A 25,172-nucleotide genomic window follows, 5' to 3' on the forward strand; every position below is an offset into this window, starting at 1 on the left:
CTTCCTTGGTCTTCCAGCCTTATTGTTCGTTCTTGGTTCTTGTACACTGCTGGCCATTGAAATTGCTGCACCAAGAAGAATTGGACAAATATATTATACTAGAACTGACATGTGATTACATTTTCACGCAATTTGGATGCATAGACCCTGAAAAATCAGTACCCAGAACTACCACATCTGGCCGTAACAACGGCCTTGATACGCCTGGGCATTGAGTCAAACAGAGCTTGGATGGCGTGTACATGTACATCTGCCCATGCAGCTTCAACACGATACCACAGTTCATCAAGAGTAGTGACTGGCGTATTGTGACGAGCCAGTTGCTCGGCCACCTTTGATCAGACGTTTTCAATTGGTGAGAGAACTGGAGAATGTGCTGGCCAGGGCAGAGGTCGAACATTTTCTGTATCCAGAAAGGCCCGTACAGTACCTGCAACATACGGTCGTGCATTATCCTACTGAAATGTAGGGTTTCGAAGGGATCGAATGAAGGATAGAGCCACGGGTCGTAACACATCTGAAATGTAACGTCAACTGTTCAAACTGCCGTCAATGCTAACAAAAGGTGACCGAGGCGTGTAACCAATGGCACCCCATACCATCACGCCGGGTGATACGCCAGTATGGCGATGACGAATACACGCTTCCGATGTGCGTTCACCGCGATGTCGCCAAACACGGATGCGACCATTATGATGCTGTAAACAGAACCTGGATTCATCCGAAAAAAATAACGTTATGCCATTCGTGCACCCAGGTTCGTCGTTGAGTACACCATCGCAGGGGCTCCTGTCTGTGATGCAGCGTCAGGGGTAACCACAGCCATGGTCTCCGAGCTGATAGTCCATGCTGCTGCAAACGTCATCGAACTGTTCGTGCAGATGGTTGTGGTCTTGCAAACGTCCGCATCTGTTGACTCTGGGATCGGGACGTGGCTGCACGATCCGCTACAGCCATGCGGATAAGATGCCTGTCATCTCGACCGCTAGTGATACGAGGCCGTTGGGATCCAGCACGGCGTCCCGTATTACCCTCCTGAACCCACCGATTCCATATTCTGCTAACAGTCATTGTATCTCGACCAACGCGAGCAGCAATGTCGCGATACGATAAACCGCAATCGCGATAGGCTACAATCTGACCTTTATCAAAGTCGGAAACGTGATGGTACGCATTTCTCCTCCTTACACGAGGCATCACAACAACGTTTCACCAGGCAACGCCGGTCTACTGCTGTTTGTGTATGAGCATCTTCTGCATGTCGGTTAAATTTCGCGTCTGTAGCACGTCATCTTCGTGGTGTAGCAATTTTAATGGCCAGTTGTGTATATCAAAACACCGCGCATAAAAACGGGATTTTCCGGTGCTCGTATCTAAGGTTCTATTGGTGATATAAAGTAGGATCAAGTGTTTCGGATTCATGTTGGGTTAGGGACCATTTGCATACCCAACAGATGGACCATCTTCGTGTCACTACCGTATAGTCCAAGATCAACGTACGAATACTACCCACTTCCTCCTGCTTTGGCAAATGGAGCAAAGAGGTTGGTTCTTTTTGTCTCTGATGTTGTCTACGGTGGGCTTGATGGGAAATATGGAGGTACCACTAGTACATGGAGAAAAGCAGCATAAAGATTTTTTCTTTTTAAGTACAAACCCAGTTGAGGGTTCCAAGGCGGCTATGCATAGCAAATGGCTGGAATTCTTACAATGTATCCCTAAGACTCCGATCTCGAACATCCCTTGAAAATTTGGTTGGTATGTTTATTCGTTTTCAAGGTACAGAAGTTCAAAGTTACCGTGCATCTACACGCAAAATCTGGTATGTGGAGAAATCTAAATAATAACTTTTTTCTGAGTGATCAGTCTTCTGACAGGTTTGATGCCCCCCCTCCCCCCCTTCACGAATTCCTCTCCTGTTCTGACCTCTCCATCTCAGAACAGCACTTGCAACTTACGTCCTCGGTTATTCCAGTTCTGTCTTCCTCTATAGCTTTTCCTTCCTATCATACTGACCCTCATTCTTGTCAGTGTTTTCTAAATATTCCTTTCCTCTGCGGAGAACCTCCTCATTCCTTACCTTACCAGCCCACCTAATTTTCAACGTTCTTCAACAGTACCACACCTCAAATGCTTCGCTTCTCTTCTTTTCTGGTTTTTCCACAGTCCACGATTCACAACCATGCAATGCTGTGCTCCAAATGTACAGTCCAGAAATTTCTTCCTTAAATTACGGTTTGTATTTGATACTAGCAGACTTCTCTTGGTCAGGAATGCCCTTTTTGCCAGTGCTAATCTGCGTTTCATTTCCTTCTTCCACCATCCGTAATGGGTTATTTTGCTGCCAGCGTATCACATTTCCTTAACTTCATCTACTTCGTGATCACTAGTCGTGATGTTAAGTTTCTTGCTGTTTTCATTTCTGCTACTTCGCATTACTTTCGTCTTTTTTCGATCTACTCTCAATCCATATTATGTACTCATTAGATTGTTCATTCCGTTCAGAAGATCCTGTAATCCTTCTTCAAAAAATGGTTCAAATAGCTCTGAGCACTATGGGACTTAACATCTTAGGTCATCAGTCCCCTAGAACTTAGAACTACTTAAACCTAACTAACCTAAGGACATCACACACATCCATTCCCGAGGCAGGATTGGAACCTGCGACCGTAGCAGTCCCGCGGTTCCGGACTGCAGTGCCTAGAACCGCACGGCCAACGCGGCCGGCTAATCCTTCTTCACTTTCACCAAGGATAGCAATACCATCAGCGAATTTTATCAGTGACATCCTGTCACCTTGAATTTTAACCACTCTCTTGGACGTTTCTTTTATTTCCGTCATTGATTCTACGATGTATAGATTCAATACCCATTTTAAGCCAAGCACTTCGCTCTTGGTCTTCCAGCCTTATTGTTAGCTCTTGGTTCTTGTATATATTGTATATTTACTCGTCTTTTCTGATAGCTTAACGCAGAAAACTGTCCTAATTTTAACGGTATATTCTCTAGGTATTATGTAGAAGAATCATCTCAAAAATCTTTACCACTGTTGAGAAAGCCCCCCAAAACTTTTTTTTGTGGGGGGGTATCAAAACCCAACAGCGTATTCCGAAACAGTTGGGAACATCAAATGGCTGCAATTTTTACAATCTGTTCCTATGATCCCGATCTCGGCCAGACTTGAACATTTTCTTGATATCTTTATCCGTTTCCAGATACGGAGGTTCAAAATGCCCTACTGTACGTAAAAGATGCACGTAAAATCCTATGTGAGACGAAAACGTTATTTATACAGTGACGTAGCACGTATAAATATGTTGTAAAGTGATTTTGAAGTAATAGGTTTAACATCAGAAGAGGCACCAATGTTAGCACTGAATAGGGGATCATGGAGGAACTGTATAAGGGGGGCTATGCTCCAGACTGAACGCTGAAAGGCATAATCAGTCTTAAATGATGATGATGATGATGATGATGGTGTCTCCGTTGTCATCTGGGGACCGCTTGTTGTAGCACTGAAGCACATGTAATTTTTTTTTTGCACATAAAATCCGGTCTGAGGTGTAAAATTAGTTATGCATTATTTCAATTTCACGTAAGTAAGCTATCTCAATTTTACTGACCATTACATTTCTTTTCTCATGAGCTACACATACTGCTGCAGCAGGGAAAAAAAAGAAGCAGCAGAAAAATGCTTCTGTCGGAGCACAAATATGTTCCTATTTATTAAAAAGACTGTGACTGAAAAGAGCGGTCCAGCTGCCTCATTCTACCTTCCTCAGCACCTTAAAAATTTTTCCCAAAAATTTTGGCACGCTTTTTTAAGGCTGCGAGAGAACAAGACAGTGGCAGTGGTGAGGAGACGGAAAAGTAATAGATACAGGAAGATAGTAGATAGTGTTGTGTTACAGAATGAGTGAAGGAGACGATGACAGAGTGAGAGAAACAGAGTGGAACATAGTGACAGAACAGTACTAGGAAAACAGTGAAGGAGACAGTGCCAGAGGAGGAGGAATAAAGAGTAAGAAAAAGTTGAGAGCTACTGATAATGAGAGATAAGAGTGTGTGACAATGGCAGCGAGGAATAGTGACAACCGGAAGAGATGGCAGGAATAGGAAGGACGGAATGAGATATTACAGGTTAAGAGAGAGCAAGACGGACACAGAGAGAATGAGAGGCGACTGTAGTAGTAGGACAGAATGGATGGGACTGTGGCTGTGACACACGAGACAATGATATACAGACACAAAGAGATAATGACAATGGCTGAATGAGTGAGTGAGAAAGGGCAACTGAGAGTGCATGGGTATGAGCGACTTACAGCGATGGACTAATGGGTGAGAGTTACAACTTGGGCACGTTGTGAGAACTCGAGGTGAGTTGCATGTCAAAAAACGCGCGAATATGTTCGCATGCTAAGATTTTTGGGAACATTCTGAAAGCTTTTGAAGAGGGTAGAATGAGGCAGCGGGTATCCTACTTTTCAATCAGAATTTTTAAACAGGAACGTATTCGCATTTATATGCTCCGATAGTAGCATTTTTCTGCTGGTGTAAACACTACAGCAGTTGCTGTGGAGATATGTCATTGAATCTGGAAAGACAGGACTTAACCTGCACAACTAACTAACATGACGCTTTCACCTGTTCCCTCCACTCTGCATTGTGAAAACAACGCATACAGCTATCTCAGTGCTGTTTGTACACCGACGGACATCCGCGCCGGGGACGCCGGAGCAACTGCGCATGCGCGGTGCGACGGAGTGGCTGATAGTGGGGGAGACAACGGCCTCGTGTCCTGTGCCGAGGGAGAGCCACTGTAGTCGAACGAAAACCGCCGCTGCCTCCTAGGCTGCTGCTCGGGCAGCGGACGCGCAACGAGCGTCGCGTGTCAATGTTTACGTGTAAGGACGCCAGCAGTTATTCGCTTTTCTAGGACGCCGACGCGTGTGTGTGTTGATTAGTGATAAGTGAGGACGACGAGCCGTCACGGCAAACCCAGGCAGCTCTGACAACGGTAAGTGATTGGTCACAATCTGAATAGAGTACTTGACGCCAGCACCGGTGACGTCCTATTTGAAATTTAGAATTCGTAATGTGCGTGGTTTTGGGTAATCATTTTGTACCGCTAGCTTCCCTGCAGTACGTTTAAGCAGCTGAGTAGAAACACTGCGCATTTTCAGTCTTTGCCTCGCCGACAGTGCACTGCAAACGTGTCATCGTCAGCAGAGATAAAGGACACAGTGTTACGCCCGAGGAGGACCAGAGGCTACTTACTGCCTTACGGGGTCTTTTTCGAGAACTATAATTTCGGAAAGATTTCGGGACTTAGACGTTTCTAAATTAAACGCCCATGTTGTAGCTAAATCTACAGATGTAATGTCACATGGTGAAACAAGTCCTAAAATTGCTCGATCACTGGCACGTACACGTAGAAAAGTACTAAAGATCATAGTCTGCAAAGAGACAATCGAATGTGCAAGATATGTCTGTTTCACTCTTTCCAGCTCTAGTTTGCAAAGTCGCAAGTCAGTTCTGATTATAACGGTAGCCAGTGTTGTATAACGACTCGAGTGAACAATTCGTGGCAAGCTTTGCTGTAATGAAATATTTGGAAACAGTATTTTTTCAAGTAGAAACTATACCGAATTTTGTTGTAGATATAGTTATGAAATCTCTTGGGGACCCTAAGACTTCGAAGATACTTCCGTTCACCTTCCTCAATGCTTACACTATTATCAACATCGAGTCTGTGAGGAGGGTGTTCTGACCCGTATTACTCTGTGAAATAACTTTGTCGGAGATCTTTAATAAAACGCTTTTTGTAAAATATTTTACTGTATATTGTGGTCATTACATCTTTTATAAAGGCTGGAGCATGGTCATAGCTGGTATAAAAGATTAGCCAATTATATTTGACAATGTATTGCGGGCCTTAGTTCTAACGGGAAATCTCAATGGACGCAGAACTGGTAGAAGCCATAGTAAGAGCGATAGTTGCTTACGATTCGCCGCCTTGAGCTGAGGAATACAGTAAACAGTGACGTCACTGCAACAAGTGGGCGTGACGCCATTGCATCTTGGCACTGCTCCTTGGTTGCATATCGTGGCTATCGCAAAAGGCATGCCGTCTACTTTGAGAAAACAGATTAGTTTCATAGCAGACCAGTACTAGAAGAATATACAGCACAAGAGCAAGCGTTTGTCTGCAACAGCTACAAGAATTGTTATTCCTCAGAAACCAACTTACGACAGACTTCTGCAATAAGTAAGAGACTGTCAGGCAGATACAGTTTAAATTGCAGTCGCTAGATTTGTTCATTTCGCTGTTGGTACTTTCTCTGGTCAAATGAATCTCAACGCGATACTGGATGAGAAGCACGGAAAACATAAAATATTCTCTTAACTTTATCGAACAATATTATCATAATCATCAGTAGATCTTGAAGCCAAAGCCATGATCACTTCTATGCTTCCAGACTTCTCATAAGAATAGCAGTGGCCTTAGTTGCTCTGTCACTTCACATTTGTACTGTGACACGCATTGGTCAAGTTGAGTTACACGGTAACCGTAGTCATTTTTTTTAGCACTCCTAACTGGCGATGGTTAATTTGTGACTCATGACGGTGCATAGCATCCTCTGATTATAGATTCAAAATACGTCCATTCATTGCTTCTTCCGTCTCTCACAGCTTGTTGGTCCATCCATGCTCAGCCGAAACGCTAAACTTTTGCCGGTATCAGGTCTATTGTATAGGGTACTTCAAACCTTTTGGGCCAAACTGAAACAGGTGATTGTGCGCCCACAGGTGATTTATTGAGACAAGGAACCAATGGTGGGAAACTGTGGTATGGACATACACAGCGTACACTGCACAACATAACTCGTTCAAAGCGAAGACCGCTAGTCTCAATGTTCCTGCGAGATATGCTGCCACACTTCTTGGTTACTGTACCCTTTGTTGTCCATGAATGTGTATGGTTTCAACACCACCGTGCACCAGCCAACTTCCATGTTAATGTCCGCGAGCACCAGAACAACACGCACACTGGAGTGGAATGGGAGGTCCTGTCCCAGGGCCAGCGCAATCACCGGATCTCGCACCTCTGGGGTTATGTTAAAACGTTGGTATGTGAAACTACTGTAGACAAAAATTAATACCTTTTTGCTAGGGTCCAAGCTACCTATCTTGCGACTCAACAGAGATCAGGGATCTGTGAGAGAGTGTACAGCGGAATATCATGCACAGTTATCATGCATGCGCTGTGACTGGCGGTCGTCACTTTGAACAATTACAATGAGCTACGTTGCCGGCCGGCCGGTGTGGCCGTGCGGTTCTAGGCGCTACAGTCTGGAACCGCGCGACCTCTACGGTCGCAGGTTCGAATCCTGCCTCGGACATGGATGTGTGTGATGTCCTTAGGTTAGTTAGGTGTAAGTACTCCTAAGTTCTAGGGGACTGATGACCTCAGATGTTAAGTCCCATAGCCCATAGTTCTAAAAAAAAAAAAAAAAAAAAGTGCTTCAAACCTCAATACGTCCATAACAAAGTAGATATGCATTTCAAATGGCTCTGAACACTATGGGACTTAACATCTGAGGTCGTCAGTCCCCTAGACCTAGAACTACGTAAACCTAACTAACCTAGGAACATCACACACATCCATGCCCGAGGCAGGATTCGAGCCTGCGACCGTAGCGGCAGCGCAGTTCCGGACTGTAGCGCCTAGAACCGCAGGCCACCCCGGCCGGCAACAGCAGTAAGACACGCATATAAATATACATACTTATTAGAAAAAAACCTATACTATTACAGATACAAACAAAAGAAATTAGAATTCTTTTTACACTTAAGGGGTTCCTCTGCCATCTCCTTAGGCGCTGGAGACTTGCAAATGCCGGGGTGCCTCCTGCTGTTTATCTACGCTGGCTACTTAAACCTAACTAACCTAGGGACATCACACACATCCATGCCCGAGGCAGGATTCGAACCAGCGATCGTAGCAGCAGCGCGGTTCCGGACTGAAGCGCCTAGAACCGCTCGGCCACAGCGGGCGGCTATGCATTTCAGACCGGTGGTTCCCTCTCTCGACATAATCGGTTGTGGACCCACTATCACCTGTTTCAATTTGATCCAAAAGGTTTGAGATACTCTGTATCTGTATGCAGAACGTTACTTTACGTTATGTGACGGAGCGTACTTCCACTATATTGCGCCCCTCCACGCCGCCCCTTCCCCCTCTGTTCTGTTTCGCTTGAGAATGATGGTTACGAAATAAGACAACGATTAAGGTTACGTATGATCTAAATTTTCTCAGGTTTCACTGACCAATAAATTCATACTTATATTTTGGTGAAGTTGTTTGTCGTTGTCTAGATTCATGTGTAAGGAAGTGTCTTCTATAGCTATCCACCTTAACAGGAGTGCTAGTCGTAGATTTTGACCACGGTTTGTTTCGTAGTCTCACAAGCTACGCTGCCGGGTTACTTTCCCGTACTGCTTATTGCAAAAACTTCGGTGAAGTACGTCATAAAATGCCTAAAAATATGTTGCAGGTAGATAGAACGTCGCGTTGCAGAATAACATCCTTTTTCCTTGTCCCTTGTCTTCTTTGTAATTTTGAAATACTGTGAAAACATTTGTTGTCCGCTTTTGATGGCAACTGTCACATTAAGGTAAATTCATGAAATAATTTTTCAAGAAACACATTACTGTTTACTGGCAGTGTAGATGATCTTCAGAGGCCATATATTGTAAAGTTTAAGTAACTATCTCACGCAAACATGCAAAAGCAAGTTATAAAAAACAGATCAATAATCAACAAAAGCACGAAATCAAGAAATGTTTCTGGCGGGGCGACGAAAAGACGTTCACTTAAATCCCTGTTATACGAGCGACTTTCTTTTCAACCGTCAATTTCCACTACAGTGCTCCTGGCAAATTATTCGTGTACTGTCTCGGGAGGTCGTTTTTGTTTACACCTCAGCACCAAAATTGCAAGTCCTGTGGCAGCTGTATACTGTACAGTTGGATATCTGAGCTGTATATACATTATACCCTTCTCAGGAACAGTGATCATAGTGTAATGAGCGAAGCAAAATTCATGATGAATATTCTTCACTAAAGTCATAAGGTAATTCTTCACACTGTGGAGAGCTTAAGCGAATAGGAGAAGTATCGTCTAAACGTTTCAAAACATTACTCGTGCAACTCGAATACATACTTACAAACACATCAAGCAATAATTAGAAGGCTAGAGTAAATAATATTTCTTTTATTTCCTTCTTTTTTTGTATTCTAGGTGTCAAATAGCGTGGAAGACTTTTTTCTCGTTCAATAGACCTGAATTTTGCACTATTGAGACATATTAAAAATATGTTTCACCGATTTTACATTCTTATTTATGTCTAATTATGGATTTTTCTTTGACTAGGTATTGTAAAACCTAAATACCTTGAAGCTTTGTCATTTAATCTCTAATACTGGTAGTAGGAACAATACTATGAAATTCACATACAAACTTTGCAGTGAGTAACGAAAAAGAGACTTCAGAAAGCATTTAAACTGGCGTGGACGTACTACAATAAAAGCAATATTTCAAAACAGGCGCCGGCCAGTGTGCCCCTGCGGTTCTAGGCGCTTCATTCTGGACCCGCTTGACCGCTACGGTCGCAGGTTTCAATCCTGCCTCGGGCATGGGTGTGTGTGATGTCCTTAGGTTAGTTAGGTTTAAGTAGTTCTAAATTCTAGGGGACTGATGACCACAGATGTCAAGTCCCATAGTGCTTAGAGCCAAAACAGCAAAACAGACTAAACTCAGGCATTACGGTACAGTTGTACTACCAGAAGCTCTCCACGCATCAGAAACGACCGCAATCGGAGCATCAACCATCCCAGAGACAGAAAAAACAAAAAGTCTCAGAAAAATTTTTGGAGCAATACCCAGAGATGGTATATGGATAAAAAGATCGATCAAAGAACTGTAAGAACACACAAACAGGTTCATAAGCTTGTTCAGAAAAAAGCCGATTAACATTCTGTGGACACATACATAGAATAAACAAGACTCACAAAGAGGATTTATGATGTAGTCTATGGCACACAAAATTGTCGCTGCAGCGATTATAGTTTGTACCCGTGGTCCAGGAGTAGCGTCTTGTATAGTAATCAAAACGTCCTTGCTCCCGTTATCGAAACCCACCACCGCTTAAATTTTGATTAATAATCCGCATTGGCGGCTGAAGACTTCCGGTATAAGAAGCACCCTAATCCTGCCAAAGGCCTTGTCAAAGAGGCCGGAGGAGCCGACAGAGATTCAGGGCACTCTCTTGTCCTTGGGGTGGGAATCTGCCGCTAAAGGATGGAAACCACTGCCTTAAAGTCACATAATGTGTATCTACAGGACATGTGGCCTGTGGTTGAAAAAGTGTCATGATGATCTCTCCATTGGTAAAAGATTCGGGAATAGTTCTCCATTCGGATCTCCGGGACGGCACTGCGAAGGGGCAGGTGACCATGAGAAAAAGACTGAATAATCAACGGAAGGATAACTTTGTACGAGCCGGGGCGTGGTATGTCAGAAGTTTGAACGCGGTAAGGAAGCTGGAACATCTGAAAAGGTAAATGCAAAGGATCAATCTAGATATAGTAGGGGTCAGTGAAGTGAAATGGAAAGGAGGCAAATATTTCTGATCAGATGAGTATAGGGTAATATCAGCAGCAGCAGAAAATGGTATAACAGGAGTTGAATTCGTTATGAATAGGGAGGTAGGGACGAGAGTGTATTACTGTGAACAGTTTAGTGATAGGGTTGTTCTTATCAGGATCGACGGCAAACCAACATCGACAGTTCACTTATGTGGGACGACGTCGCAGGCTGAAGATGAAGAGATAAAGTATGTGAGGGTATTGAAAGGGTAATACAATATGTAAAGGGAGATTTAAATCTAATAGTCATGGAGGAATGGAATGCAGTTGTAGGGGAAGGAGAAGAACAAAATGTTACAGGAAAATGTGGGCTTGGGACAAGGATTGAGAGAGGAGAAAGACTAATTGAGTTTTGTAATAAATTTCAGCTAGTAATAGTGAATACTTCGTTCAAAAATCACAGTTGGAGGAGGTATACTTGGAAAAGGCCAGTTGATACGGGAAGGTTTCAAATTACATCATGGTCAGGCAGATGTACCGAAACCACATACTGGATTGTAAGGTATACCCAATAGCAGATATAGACTCAGATCACAATAAAGTAGTGATGAAAAGTTCAAGAGATTAGTAAGGAAGAATTAGTACGCAAAGAAGTGGGATACAGAAGTACTAAGGAATGAAGAGATACGCTTGAAGTTATCTGAGGCTTAATAGGTCATGAATCCAAGTTTCTGACAAGAATAATATACAGAAGAAGGGGAAAGAAAATTGAGAAACTGTTATACGACGAACAGTTTGGCTTTAGGAAAGACTCGGGTACTAAAGGGGTAACTCTGACGTTGCGGCCAATAATGTAGGAGACACTAAAGAAAAATCGGGACAGTTTCATCTGATTTCGACGTGGAGAATGAGTTCGACAATGTCAAATGGTAAAAGATGTTCGAAAGTCTGAGAAAAATGGGGATAAGCTGTAGGAATTTTAACAATACATTAAGAAAAGTGGCAGACAAAGAACGAAGTGCTCGGATTAAAAACGTTGTAAGACGGGGATGTAGTCATCCGCCCATACTGTTCAATCTGTATATCGAAGAAGCAATGATGGAAATAAAAGAAAATTTTTAAAATTCAGGATGAAAGGATATCAGTGATAAGATTCACTGATGACAGTGCCAGACTGAGTGAGAGTGAGGAAGAATTACATGATCTGCTGAATGGAATTAACAGTCTAATAAGTACAGAACACGGATTGAGAGTAAATCGAAGGAAGACGAAAGAAACGAGAAGTAGCAGATATGAGAACAGCGGGAAATCTAACATCAGGATTGATGGCCATGAAATAGATGAAGTTAAGGCATTCTGCTACGTAGGCAGCAAAATAACCAATGACGGAAGGAGCAAGGAGGACAGCAGAAGCAGACTATCAGTGGAAAAAAGGGCATCCCTGGCCAAGAGAAGTCTACTAGTAAAAAGCGTTGACCTTAATTTGAGAAAGAAATTTCTGGGAATGTACATTTGGAGCACAGCATTCTATGGTAGTGGAACATGGACTGTGGGGAAACCGGAACAGAAGAGAATCGAAGCATTTGAGATATAATGCTATAGACGAAAATTGAAAATTAGCTGGAATGATAAGGGTTCTGCGCAGAATCGGAGGGGAAAGGAATATGTGGACAACACTGACAAGGAGAAGGGACAGGATGATAGGACATCTGTTAGGACATCAGAGAATGACTTCCATGGTACTAGAGGGAGTTGTAGAGGGCAAAAACTGTAGGAAAACAGAGATTCGAATACATACACGAAATAATAGAGGACGTAGGTTGCAAGTGCTACTCTGAAAAGAAGAGGCTGGTACAGGAGAGGAATTCGTGGCAGGCTGCATCAAACCATCAGAAGACTGATGACTTAAAACAAAAAAATATTTCAATCAAAAAACCAATGGTTTCAAGAAATAGAAGAGCTAAAACAAGCAGGGATCAGTATTGAAGTGATAAATAACGCAAGTTCAGAAACAAAATTATGAGCACGAAATCTGAAGTAAAAGAAAGGAAGAAAACATGCAGAATACGGACAGGGCAAAGTAAACGGGAACACAGCCAAAGAATGAAGAGGTTTGGGAAGGGAAAAAGGAGGAAACAAGAAAAAATGTATAAACATGTAAAATGCACGTTAATCACTGTGCTGGAGGCAAAAATGTGTGGTGATTATTATTATTATTATTATTATTATTATTATTATTATTATTAAGAAACAAAAGCCATCACTGAAACAAGAGCGAGGGCGGCGAGGATTGGACGTCTTATATTGTTAGATAACACTGTCCCCTGTTTATGCGTAGTCTTCAGCACACTCGTCCTTTCAGAGCACGCGCTTAGTTAACTGACTACTTAAGTCATTGACCCATTCGCGATATGACTGGAAACTGATTTTACACATTGGTTCGTGATGTGTGACCACCACGAGTATCAGCAATTCGCTGCTCAAGTCTTCGCCGAGTCCATAATCTTCGCGGTTCTCTACACTCGTCTTCGAGAATCACCAACAGGGTTAACGCAACTATTTTATGCGTGTGATTTATCGTGAGAAACATAATGGTGTCCCTCTCCCTCTCCCCCCCCCCCCCCCCCCCTGTGTGAGGTCGTATGTCCCACAATCGTATATGTCAACGCTAGTTGTCGCGTCTTGTGAGAGGACGATTTAAGACGGGGTTACAGTCGTGATGCCAGTGCATCGACATTATTTCCGTTCCGTCAGCAATTTAGTATAAGTGTCCCCGTTTGAAATGTGTTGCGGTATAAGTGTTTCAACATGCCATATTAATTGATCTCAGGAAGGAAGGAAGGAATAAAATTTGGAATATCACGTCTCGTCGACTTCTAGGTCATTAAGGACGGAGAGGAGAGCCGAGAAAGCGGTCGTTCATGTAGAGTGGAGCGGTGAGGCTGCGCAAGAAGAAAACAGCAACAGTAGTAGTAGTAGTAGTAGTAGTAGTAGTAGATCGAAGCGAGGAAGCCTATTGATAGATGCGCTGCGAGGGATGCGGGGATACGGTGCGTTACGGGCCGTTGACAGCGTTGGCTGACGGCCAGAAGTCGTCAGTTGAGCGCTATCCGCGCGGTTTGTCCTTGGAGGCGGAGCGCACTCCGGCACGCCGACATCCCAGCTGCAGCGGCCATTGTAGAGTGCGCTGGCCACGCCGTAGCTGCACTGCTTAGCCCTGGCTTGTGAGTAGCCACGCAGGAAACCGGCTCCACAGCCGCTGTCATTGACTAGCGGACACTCTGCACCGCTTCCGTGAGTCTTTTACATCTATACTCCGGCAAGAGACCTTGTGCTGTCTGGAAGAGGGCACTTCGTGTGCCACTGTCACTCTACGCCCTTTCCTGTTCCGGTCGCGATTGCTGGCGAGAAGAAAGATTATTTGTAATTCTGAGTGAGCGATACAACCTCTCTAATTTTATCAGCTTTTTTTTTTCGAGACGCTGTTAGGAGCAAGCAATACTTGGTGAGTATTTTTGTGCTACATAAGCTATGCCATTTGTTGCAAGTAGTATACCTAAGTAACATCGTTTTTTATGGGTGCACTTTCACATATGCTGCGTTTCTTGGCCGTAGAACGCCTAGCCGATACTCAGTTCCTCTCCAAGTCTCTTCCAGCACCTCTTCAGTCAGTCGCCACTACACCTCGTATTAGTTCACGCTTCAGGGTCTGGTGGACTGAACGCTTCACCCTTAAGGTAACTCAGCAAAAAACTCAAGAAGGGTTTATGTCTAGTGACCATGGTGGCCTTGATTCTGGACTGTCTTTACCGATCCATCTGTCCAGAATGTTTTCATCTAAGAACTGGCGAAAAAAAAATCCCCAGTGTGGCGGTACACCATTTTGTTGAAACATTACCCATGGTAACAAGACAGAGAAAAGAAACGAGATGTTGTGAGAGCAGTTGCAGAAGATATCTATAAAAACTTCATGGTGAAGCTACCATTTGCAAACAAACTGCATAGCTGTAACTGACATAACTCCTAACAAATATTTTTGTAGTCGATGAAAGATTTTGACCACCCTGTCTAGGTACGCATGCTCTCTGAATTTTAACTGGAAACTATGCCATGACGTACAGCGCTTGTTTTGAAATTTCTGCCGCTGGAGTTGTATGAACATCTCCGTGACGCTTTGGCACTAAACGAACCTGTAGTGAAAAGCGCGGCTATTCTTTGGCTCCTTATTTCGTCCATAAAACCTTTGTGATGACGGTCAGAGACTCAAGATACTTTCGTATCACTCGAATGAGGTTTTTCTAAGAAACCTTCCTAGTTGGATTGCTCTTTTTGCGGTATCTACCTTCCCAACAATTAGCTTTGCCTGGTCGTTCCAGTATAAATGGTTCCGTGCACATACTATGACATTTTCTGGGTATGACTGCTTCCAGCGATGGTTCACAAATATTGTAATCATACAGTAAAAGAGTATGTATGCTTAATACGTCACATTTCTGTTGAGGCTCAGCTGTCAGTTCCTGCACCAAGCGTCGACCCTCTGCAGATCTTCCGCATTTCGCTGCGGTATGCGCGCAGTAGGGGCGATCATGCAGATTGTACATTACATGAAACTCAGCACATACGAGGGACGTTCAGTAAGTAATGCGATACAGTTTCTTTCTCGGCTGATTTCGGTAGAAAAAAAAATGCGGAATTTGCTGTGGGACATCGTAAAACATTCTCGCTTCAGACACTTGATCCACTGAGTTCCGATAGGTGGCGGCGCTATACGTAGCGTTCATTTAGTTTGTTTTTGGCGGGAAAGCAGAGCATCGCAGATATTTGTATGCGCCTACAGAATGCCTACGGAGACCTGTCAGCGAACAAAAGCACGGCGAGTCATTGGGCGAGGCCTCTGTTATCGCGCCGAGGTCGACCAAACCCGTCCGATCTCCCGGGTACCGGCCGGCCGCACACAGCTATCACTCCTGCAGTGTTGAACGTGCGGACACCTTCATTCGATGTGATCGACGGATCACAATCAAATAACTCGTTGCACAAATGTCAGTATCTGTTGGTAGCGCTGACACACTCTTGGGGTACCCGAAGGTGTGAGCCCGCTGGGTTAATCGCCGCGCAACAGGCCATAAAGAGCAACGTCAGACCATCTCTGCGAAATAGCTTGCGCGCTATAAGGCTGATAATGACATATTTTTGTCGAACATCGCCACAGGCGATGAATGGGGTTCATCATTTCGAAATGGAAACAAAAAAGCAGTCCATGGAGTGGCGCCATACCAACTCTCCGAAGAAAAACTTCAAAGCCGCAACCTCAGCCGCTTAAGTCATAGCGACGGCCTTCTGCGACTCTGAACGAGTTTATTCTGTTTGGTGTTCACTCTAATAGTGTAACTGAAAAACTCTGAAGTGTATTGTGCTACCTTCAGGAAAGTGAAGAAACGACTTCGCGTGTTCGTCGTCACAAAAATGCAGGCGGACTGCTCGTCTCCATAACAACGCAAGGTCTGACAAGTGTGCGCACCCGATAGACGATCACAATCCTTCATCGGGCTGCTCTTCCTGATTCACCCTACAGCACCGATGTCTCACTGTCCGACTTCCATCTGTTTGGCTCAGTGAAGGGTGCACTCCGCTGGAAGCATTACGTGGATGATGATGACGTTACTGATGCAGCAAGGCGTTGGGTGCGACTTCGACCAGTGGAGTGGTACAAAGCGGACAACAGGCCCTCTCAGTAAGATGGTGTAAGGCTGGTCTCACTGAACAGAGATTATGTTGAAAAATACGATTTTAGCCAGAAGAGTTTGGGGGGGGGGGGGTGTACTACGGTGTACTGGAATTCTGAATAAAACCAGCCTGTTTTCAGAAAAGAATGTCGCCTAACTTGTTGAACCCCACTCGAAAATTGCGTGAGGTCTCCACAGTACATCGATGTTGTCGCCAGTGGTCGGCGGAAGGTGCACGTGCCCGTCGACCTGGGACCGGACCGCAGCGACGCACGGATGCACGCCAAGACCGTAGGATCCTACGCAGTGCCGTAGGGGACCGCACCGCCACTTCCCAGCAAATTAGGGACACTGTTGCTCCTGGGGTATCGGCGAGGACCATTCGCAACCGTCTCCATGAAGCTGGGCTACGGTCCCGCACACCGTTAGGCCGTCTTCCGCTCACGCCCCAACATCGTGCAGCCCACCTCCAGTGGTGTCGCGACAGGCGTGAATGGAGGGACGAATGGAGACGTGTCGTCTTCAGCGATGAGAGTCGCTTCTGCCTTGGCGCCAATGATGGTCGTATGCGTGTTTGGCGCCGTGCAGGTGAGCGCCACAATCAGGACTGCATACGACCGAGGCACACAGGGCCAACACCCGGCATCATGGTGTGGGGATCGATCTCCTACACTGGCCGTACACCACTGGTGATCGTCGAGGGGACACTGAATAGTGCACGGTACATCCAAACCGTCATCGAACCCATCGTTCTACCATTCCTAGACCGGCAAGGAACTTGCTGTTCCAACAGGACAATGCACGTCCGCATGTATCCCGTGCCACCCAACGTGCTCTAGAAGGTGTAAGTCAACTACCCTGGCCAGCAAGATCTCCGGATCTGTCCCCCATTGAGCATGTTTGGGACTGGATGAAGCGTCGTCTCACGCGGTCTGCACGTCCAGCACGAACGCTGGTCCAACTGAGGCGCCAGGTGGAAATGGCATGGCAAGCCGTTCCACAGGACTACATCCAGCATCTGTACGATCGTCTCCATGGGAGAATAGCAGCCTGCATTGCTGCGAAAGGTGGATATACACTGTACTAGTGCCGACATTGTGCATGCTCTGTTGCCTGTGTCTATGTGCCTGTGGTTCTGTCAGTGTGATCATGTGATGTATCTGACCCCAGGAATGTGTCAATAAAGTTTCCCCTTCCTGGGACAATGAATTCACGGTGTTCTTATTTCAATTTCCAGGAGTGTAGAATCAAAAGGGGCCTGTATCTTATTACCAGAGGTTTAGGCGCTAGTACAAAATGTCAAGTGACGAAAAAGTGGTCGCAAAATTATATCACAGAATATGTGATGAGAGCGTATGAGGAAATCGTGCAAGCAATTCTTCAAAGTAGGCTTGCTCGTACTCAGAACTTGATAGTCACTACGTGGAAGTGAGAGGAGGAAAGTGCTCCCACCATGTGTCGGTTTCGTATGAAAATTATGGTTTCTGGTCTCTCGACTGCGTAAGGCACTCGAATTCGTCCGTACTTGCAGGGCGTTCGAAATTTGCTAGGAGCTGAGGTGATGGACAGATGTTAGAACTCAGAATGAAGAACAGTTTTCATTAAAATATTTGTATATAACGACAAAGAAAATTCATACGCCGAGAACAGCCTTCAAAAAATATACGGTCGCAGCCAAGAATATACTGCAGGCCGAAACATTAAAAGCGAACAGACATTAGTAAGCAAATAGGGGTTACTGAATGCTGTTAATGTAAAAGGTAAGTTCAAGCTCTGTATTTTGCACACACTCCCAAGGGTGTCTACATAGCTCCAGCTGGAAACAGTTGCTCGCGCCACGTCATTACACATGTCTGTCCCAAGGCGCAAACAGCAAAACCGTAACGAGGCTACAGGCGGCAAGTGTCTGGAGCCGAACGCGATAACCGCTACAGCTATAGCCACTGATGTCCTAAGAATGGTCTTGAGACGGCTGCGTCTCCGAGTTTTATGACCTCGGAGTGACTGGTACTCGCAAGCTTCCCACCTCAAAAAAATAGGTCCCCTGCCAACTGCTCAGAAAGGAGCAAAGCTCTGCTAGCTGGCATACAGAGAACAGATAATGCCTTCGTTCCTCAGAGGTTTCCCATAACGCGAAGGAGGGAGTTTTGTGTATCAAGGTGTGGATCAAAATTTCAGTGGATTATGACTGAATTTAAGTATGACGTCTTTCTTTGTTATTGATCTCACGCGGGCGCTAATGTAGGTGTCTCCGCATTTGGCGAGGCCAGCTGCTCAAGCTGCTATGAAGAGATAAACCGAAGATAAGTTAGATGAGTTAGGAGTGAGCTGTACACGGATCAAAACTGTAACTTTAATATAAAATGGTAGTGCGTCGACTGACCAATCTACATTCTGTTGCTCGACATCAGTAACGGTAACTGACCAATCGAAAAACAAAAAAAAAAAACAAAAAAAAACAAAAAAAAAACTGTCATAGAACCATTCGAAAAGTGAACTCTTACATTGACCTGCATGAAATAGCTGTAGGCCCCTTTTGTTACTTTTTAGTTATTTACAAAATGTTTGCAATATATTGTCTACATACTATTCAGAAGTTAGACTCTGGCCGAAAAAGACGAGTCCAATTATTCGTGCTATACTTCTTGCAGACCTCATACAGTATTTTTTCACGTCATGCAGAAGCTCTTGATTTAATGGATACTGCTGCTTCTAAGGTCTATATTAAGTTGCGAAAGAACAAACTGCACATGCAGTCTTCCACGATTCAGCGCGCCAACTCGCCTGTTTACGCACTAGACGTAGACCTTAACTCTGGCCTAGTCTGTTGTTTACCCCTTAACTCATCCCGCTGTTAAAATTTAAGATCTCGAAATACAACTCTGAGATATTTTTAAAGGCGTATTTCGGTAGCCCCTTCTTTCACCGTGCGAGGAAACTGAGACATGTCTGTATTCGATAACTCCGTAAACATAATAAAACTTCCTTACATCTTGCGACTGGATGAAGAAGCCATGAAACTATTCATCATTGCCCATTTGACTTCTACTGGCCTCTTTTCTGTCTTTTTTTTGCTTTTTATCATCAGTCTTCTGACTGGTTTGATGCGGCCGACCACGAATTCCTCTCCTCTGCAACCTCTTCACCTCAGAGTAACACTTGCAACATACGTCTTCAGTTATTTGCTGGGTGTATTCCAATCACTCTTTTCTTTTATGGTTTTTACCGTCTACAGCTTCCTCTACTACCACGGAAGTTATTCGCTGATGACTTAACAGATGTCATTCTGTCCCTTCTTGCCAGTGTTTTTCATATATTAGTTTCCTCGCCGATTTTGCCGAGAAGCACCTCATTCTTTACCTCATCTTCCGTAAAACCGCATGTCAAATGCTTGGAGTAAAAATATGGCATTTCAGTCTCTGATCGCTGTCATAACACGAACCAATAGTTCTGTACTGACAGGTTACTCTATAACTGCAATATATGATCTGAAGATCGGCAGCTAGCGTGAAACCGGTTATTGAAAATAAAAAATAGCGACCAGAACCTGAAATTCCATATTTTTATTCAAAGAACGATCGTGGCAATCTCAATAAGACAATCATGTCTAGTTTTGATAAAAATGCTTAGAATCTTTTCTGGTTTTCCCACAGTTCATGTTCCACTACCATACAATGCTGAGTTCTAAACGCACATTCTCAAAAATTTCCTCCTCAGATTAAGGTCTTTGTTTGATACCAATAGACCTATCGACCAGGAACACCATTTTTGACTATCTTAACGTCCTTTTTATTCCTCCTTGCTCCGTCCGTCATGCATTATTTTGCTGCCTAGATAATTCCTTAACTTCATCTACTTCGTGATCACGAGTTTAGATGTTACGTTTCTCGCCGTTCTCATTTCTGCTACTTCTCATTAATTTCGTCCTCCTCCGACGTACTTTCAATCCGTATCCTGTACTCATTGGACTGTCCATTCTAGTGACCAGACCCTGTAATTCTTTATTTTTACTCAGGATAGCAATGTCATCAGTAAATCTTATCATTGATATCCTGTTGCCTTGAATTTTGATTCCAATCTTGAACCTTTTTCATTTCCGTCATTGCTTCTTCGATGTACAGATTGAACAGTAGGGGCGAAAGACAACATGCCTGTCATACACTTTTTAGTCAGTGCACTTCGTTTTTGGTCTTCCTCTCTTACTGTTCCCGCTAGGCTCTTGCGCATATTGTATATTACCCGTATTTCCCTATAACTTACTCCTATTTTTCTCAGAATTTCGGACATCTTGCACTGTTCTACAGTGCCGAACGAATTTCCAGGTCGACAAAGCCTATGAACGTGTCTTGATTTTCCTTCACTCTTGTTTCCATTGTCATCCGTAATGTAAGAAGTGTCTCATTGGTGGCTTTACCTTCCCTAAAACCAAACTGTTCCGTTATCCAACATATCCTGAATTTTGTTTTTCCTTTTTCTGTGTATTATTCTTGTCAGTGTCTTGGAAGCATGAGCTGTAAAGTTGATTGAGCAATAATTCCCGTACTACTCAGCTCTTCCAACCTTCGGTATTGGATGGATGTTGTTTTTCCTGAGGTCTGACGGTATATCGTCATACACTCACACCAACGTGAATAACCGTTTAGCTGCCTTTTTACTGATGAAAACTGCGCCTAGTGAAATTTGCGGCCAACCAGGAATCTATGAAATCCCATTATCTGGTCCCTTTGTGTCACCGCTTATCTGCGCCCGGGCCGTCGTAATTACTCTACTAACTGCTCCCTAGACACGGCCGAACTGCGCCCCGATAGACCACAATAGTAGCCGACTGTCTGGACAAAGAGCCTTAGTACTGCTCAAGCAGTCGTAGAGTTCGAAACGTCCCCTTAGAAAAATTTATACACGACTGTGCTTAACCTGACACACAATATTATTTAGCGCAACGCAATCTATCAAAGATCCCTGCAAAAGAATGGCCCTGAGTAACATTAAACTATACCTTTCAGAAATCACTTACCTCACAAAAATCTTCGTTACTGGAACTACTGCAATACAGCGAGCGCCACTACTGCCAGCTAAATAAAAGATTCAAACTACGGAAGGCACTAACTACTGATAGGGATAGTTAGCAAATGAAAGATATTAATAGAGAACAAACAATGTATTTACCTTAATAGTCATAATATATATAGCAGTTCATGACAAATTACAAAACTCCATCTCTCTCCCCACATCCACCACTGCTGGCGGCTCACCTCCAACTGCGCAACGCTACGCGCTGTTCACATCCAGCTGCCGCTGCCTAACACTACAATGGCAGACAACAATGCAAACTAGCCACAGGCTGCACACAGCACAGCCAGTGATTTTCATACAGAGCGCTACGTAACGTTGCCAATAAGAAAATATAAACAGCCTACTTACAAGTTGATGTCGTGCGACTAGTGTATTTCTGTCACAATAGTTCGGATATGGAAATTTTAACGACCATTCACGGTAAGCCACGTTGCCGCTGTGAAAAAAGCGAAAGTAGACGGGTCTGTGATGTGGCGCTGTTCAAGGCAGGAAACAAGCCACTGCCGAGGAATGCTTAAAACCAAGAATTCGGCTGCGCTTTTTTCGCTCGAGCATAATTGTGGAGCTCCGGATGATGTTCGCTTGGAAGTAAGGAAGACGTTGAACCAGGCGAATTAAAGGGCACTAGAGGAAGGGATTTCCAAAATATTTTCTGAAGAGCTGGGATGCCTACATAATCGAGGGTATGATTTTGTCACTAAAATGCCAGAGCAGCAAGCAACGAAGAGAACTTTATACTACCAGCGGCAAAAAACACAGGGCAATGAGAGATCAGCAGACAAGAGACGCACTTCAAAGCAGTCACTAGCAATGAATGATGGCAGCTGTTTCCTGTTGAGCGACGACGTATTAGGAGAAAGGACAATAGTTTTTAGCGGAAGAGCACGGAGAGGGGCTCTAAGAAATAAACATAACTTTTTTTGTGGATGGTAAGTTAAAGTGCCGTAGCTCACAGTTTTCGCAAATATACACCGTTCACGCTGACTTCGAGAGGACAAACAAAGAGACAAACATCCATCCAGTTGCCTTTGCATTATTGCCAAACAAAAGAAAAGAGACGTACATCAGTCTTCTCCAAAATTTGGTGGAAAATACCCAAAATGAAAACCTGCAAACGTGACCGTAGAATTCGAATCAGGAGGCAAGATCGTGGATTAAAGTTGTACTACCGACAACGGATGAGCATGGATGTTATTTACACATGAAAAAGTCTCTCTGGAGAAAAGTACAACATCCAGGACTTACGAATTGTGGGACAAAATTTCAGTGGACGCAGTTTTCATTACACCAAGGGCAAGTGTGTGCCCTGAACCGCTCCTCTGCCCTCTTTCACAAGGCCATTGGCAGAATGAGGGTGACGTCCTAGGCCGTTGCTGATGATTTTTATTTGAAATTTAGGCAGTGCGGAGTTCTAACCGGCAACCGAGGACGTTTTGATTGCTAATCAAACACTCTACACCTAGACTTTCTTATCTTTTGAAATACAGCAACAAAACTTCATTTATCTTATTTATGTCCGGCAAACTCCATTTCAGTTTCACTCATAATTACGTATCACATTCCAACATATTTCGCGATAACATCGCATTTATGTTTTTGCTACTAATTCCCAGCGTATGTTTCTCAATTATTCATCGGCGAGACGCCAGTTTTTGAATGGTTATCGATCACGTAACTAATGAGGAAGTATTGAATAGGATTGGGGAGAAGAGAAGTTTGTGGCACAACTTGACGAGAAGAAGGGATCGGTTGGTAGGACATGTTCTGAGGCATCAAGGGATCACCAATTTAGTATTGGAGGGCAGCGTGGAGGGTAAAAATCGTAGGGGGAGACAAAGAGATGAATACACTAAGCAGATTCAGAAGGATGTAGGTTGCAGTAGGTACTGGGAGATGAAGAAGCTTGCACAGGATAGAGTAGCATGGAGAGCTGCATCAAACCAGTCTCAGGACTGAAGACCACAACAACAACATCGCAGTTAAATATTTGTTTCTGCAATAGGCCAAAATTGGTAACAGGATCTTTCCTTTCTAGATAAATCAGAAGCTTTGTTTTCAGAATCCTATGAAAATTGCCGAAAGCATTTCATTCTTACTATTCTCCTACTTTTCTGTCCATTCAGTAATTCTCTCCAGCTGTCTTAAATATAAAACACCAGCTACAGTTCGTATGAATTCATTGTTAATTGGTATTACTTTCTTTTCAGTATGTTGGTTGTACAGTATTTTATTCTGACAGTAGTTATTCAAGCCTACTTCCAAACTAGCCCTCTTACGTGCTATTATTTGTTAAAGTTTACCTACACTGGAAGTAAACACGACCTGACCAAATGTTGGTGGTCGAAGCATGTGTAACAAACTGTTAGTACTTGCCAATGTCGCATTCAGATATTTCTACTACTGTCAGGTGGACAGAGAAGCAACTCAACTCCGTATGCGAAAATATAACACAGAAGCTTCGCGTCGAACGCTGGACAATTTCGCTGTAGGGCTTCCTGGGTCTCTGCTAGCTGTTGGAACAGCTTCTTATTTCCCACCCATCAAACATCTAGGCATCGTCTGCCTTATCTGCTCTCAAACCTACAGGAGAAGTTTGCAGCACTCACATCTTCGTCTGGGGAAGGCCATACAGCACCTAGTTAAGCTTCAGAGTTCGAATGTCTTGTGATATCTGCCCGTTTCTTCAATTCAAGAACTAAATAAGCGAGATGGCAGCTAATTTCATTTCATATTTGATTTACCTGAATGCTTGTAAGTCCACGTTTAGCGGTTTTCGATTTTTTGAGTTCTAAATAACCGACGTATACCAGCGCAGACTCAAAATGGTAAGTATTCGCTTTTAGAATAATAACAGATCGGTATTATCGCACAGAATAGCGTCGCGGATATGTCCAGTGAATTTAAATGGGAGTTGATAGAAACAGGCGAGCTATTCTCGCGGGGCCCTCCTGGCTCAATTTAGAGGACAGTTGTCATTATAGTGGTGGTCTGTGCCGCTTTCTTGTGCTTCCATCAAACACCCCACATACCGTGAGAATAAGAGACGTTAACTGGCGTATGAAGGCTTTGTTCGCTCGTTACGCCAATGGAACGACAGGGAATGATTAATATATGTTAGTTACCATGTACTAAGCACTATTTTTTGGGATGGGGAGCTCAATCCCTACTACAGGCTTCTAGGGCCTATGGAGAGGACGTTGTTCGTGTGTGAAAGAACAGCGGATCACGTTCAGATCTCTCGCTTCACGGTACGCTCACAAACTGAGAAGACGGCGCTATCTTCCGATGCTGTTGTAAATATGCAACCAGGTACCAATTTCTTCCGACCACAATGGCTGCGAGAAACTAGTAAGTTTGCAACTGGGATGGTTGACAGGCGCTCCACGTACGCGCCGCACTCTCGACTTCGAAGAGTACGTCGTTCATCACGTAGAAATAAACCTGAGTGCTACTCGAAACATTGGTCATTCGTAACGTGAAGCGGTAGATTGGAAAGTGATCTTATCTTCAAACTTATTTCGTATTCGGATGGTACGTTCCTTGTTAAAACTTTATTTACTAAGTTCCCCACTTCAACCGCTAAAGCCTTTGATAATAATTGTGACTCTTACTGATACAGATGTGAGAAGACAGACAATACGTGTTGGAGGTAATGGCGCGTGATTTCCTTGAACTACTATATACGATATTTTTGGAGTCAATCCACTCCTTCGAATGTGTTTG

At 44.0% G+C, this 25,172-nt stretch overlaps 1 protein-coding gene across 4 annotated transcripts in view; it reads left to right on the top strand.

Annotated features, from left to right (window-relative positions):
• Positions 1 to 4,833: 4,833 nt before the first annotated feature.
• LOC126162305 (pleckstrin homology-like domain family B member 1) overlaps positions 4,834 to 25,172 on the top strand; it is a 1,095,423-nt gene continuing 1,075,084 nt past the window's right edge. For all 4 annotated transcript variants that reach the window (XM_049918725.1, XM_049918724.1, XM_049918726.1 and 1 more), the window contains exon 1: positions 4,834 to 5,017. The gene's annotated coding sequence lies outside the window, so the exon portion shown is untranslated. The remainder of the gene's footprint in view (positions 5,018 to 25,172) is intronic.

This window comes from Schistocerca cancellata, chromosome 2 (assembly GCF_023864275.1).
Source record: "Schistocerca cancellata isolate TAMUIC-IGC-003103 chromosome 2, iqSchCanc2.1, whole genome shotgun sequence".
NCBI classification, from domain to species: domain Eukaryota; kingdom Metazoa; phylum Arthropoda; class Insecta; order Orthoptera; family Acrididae; genus Schistocerca; species Schistocerca cancellata.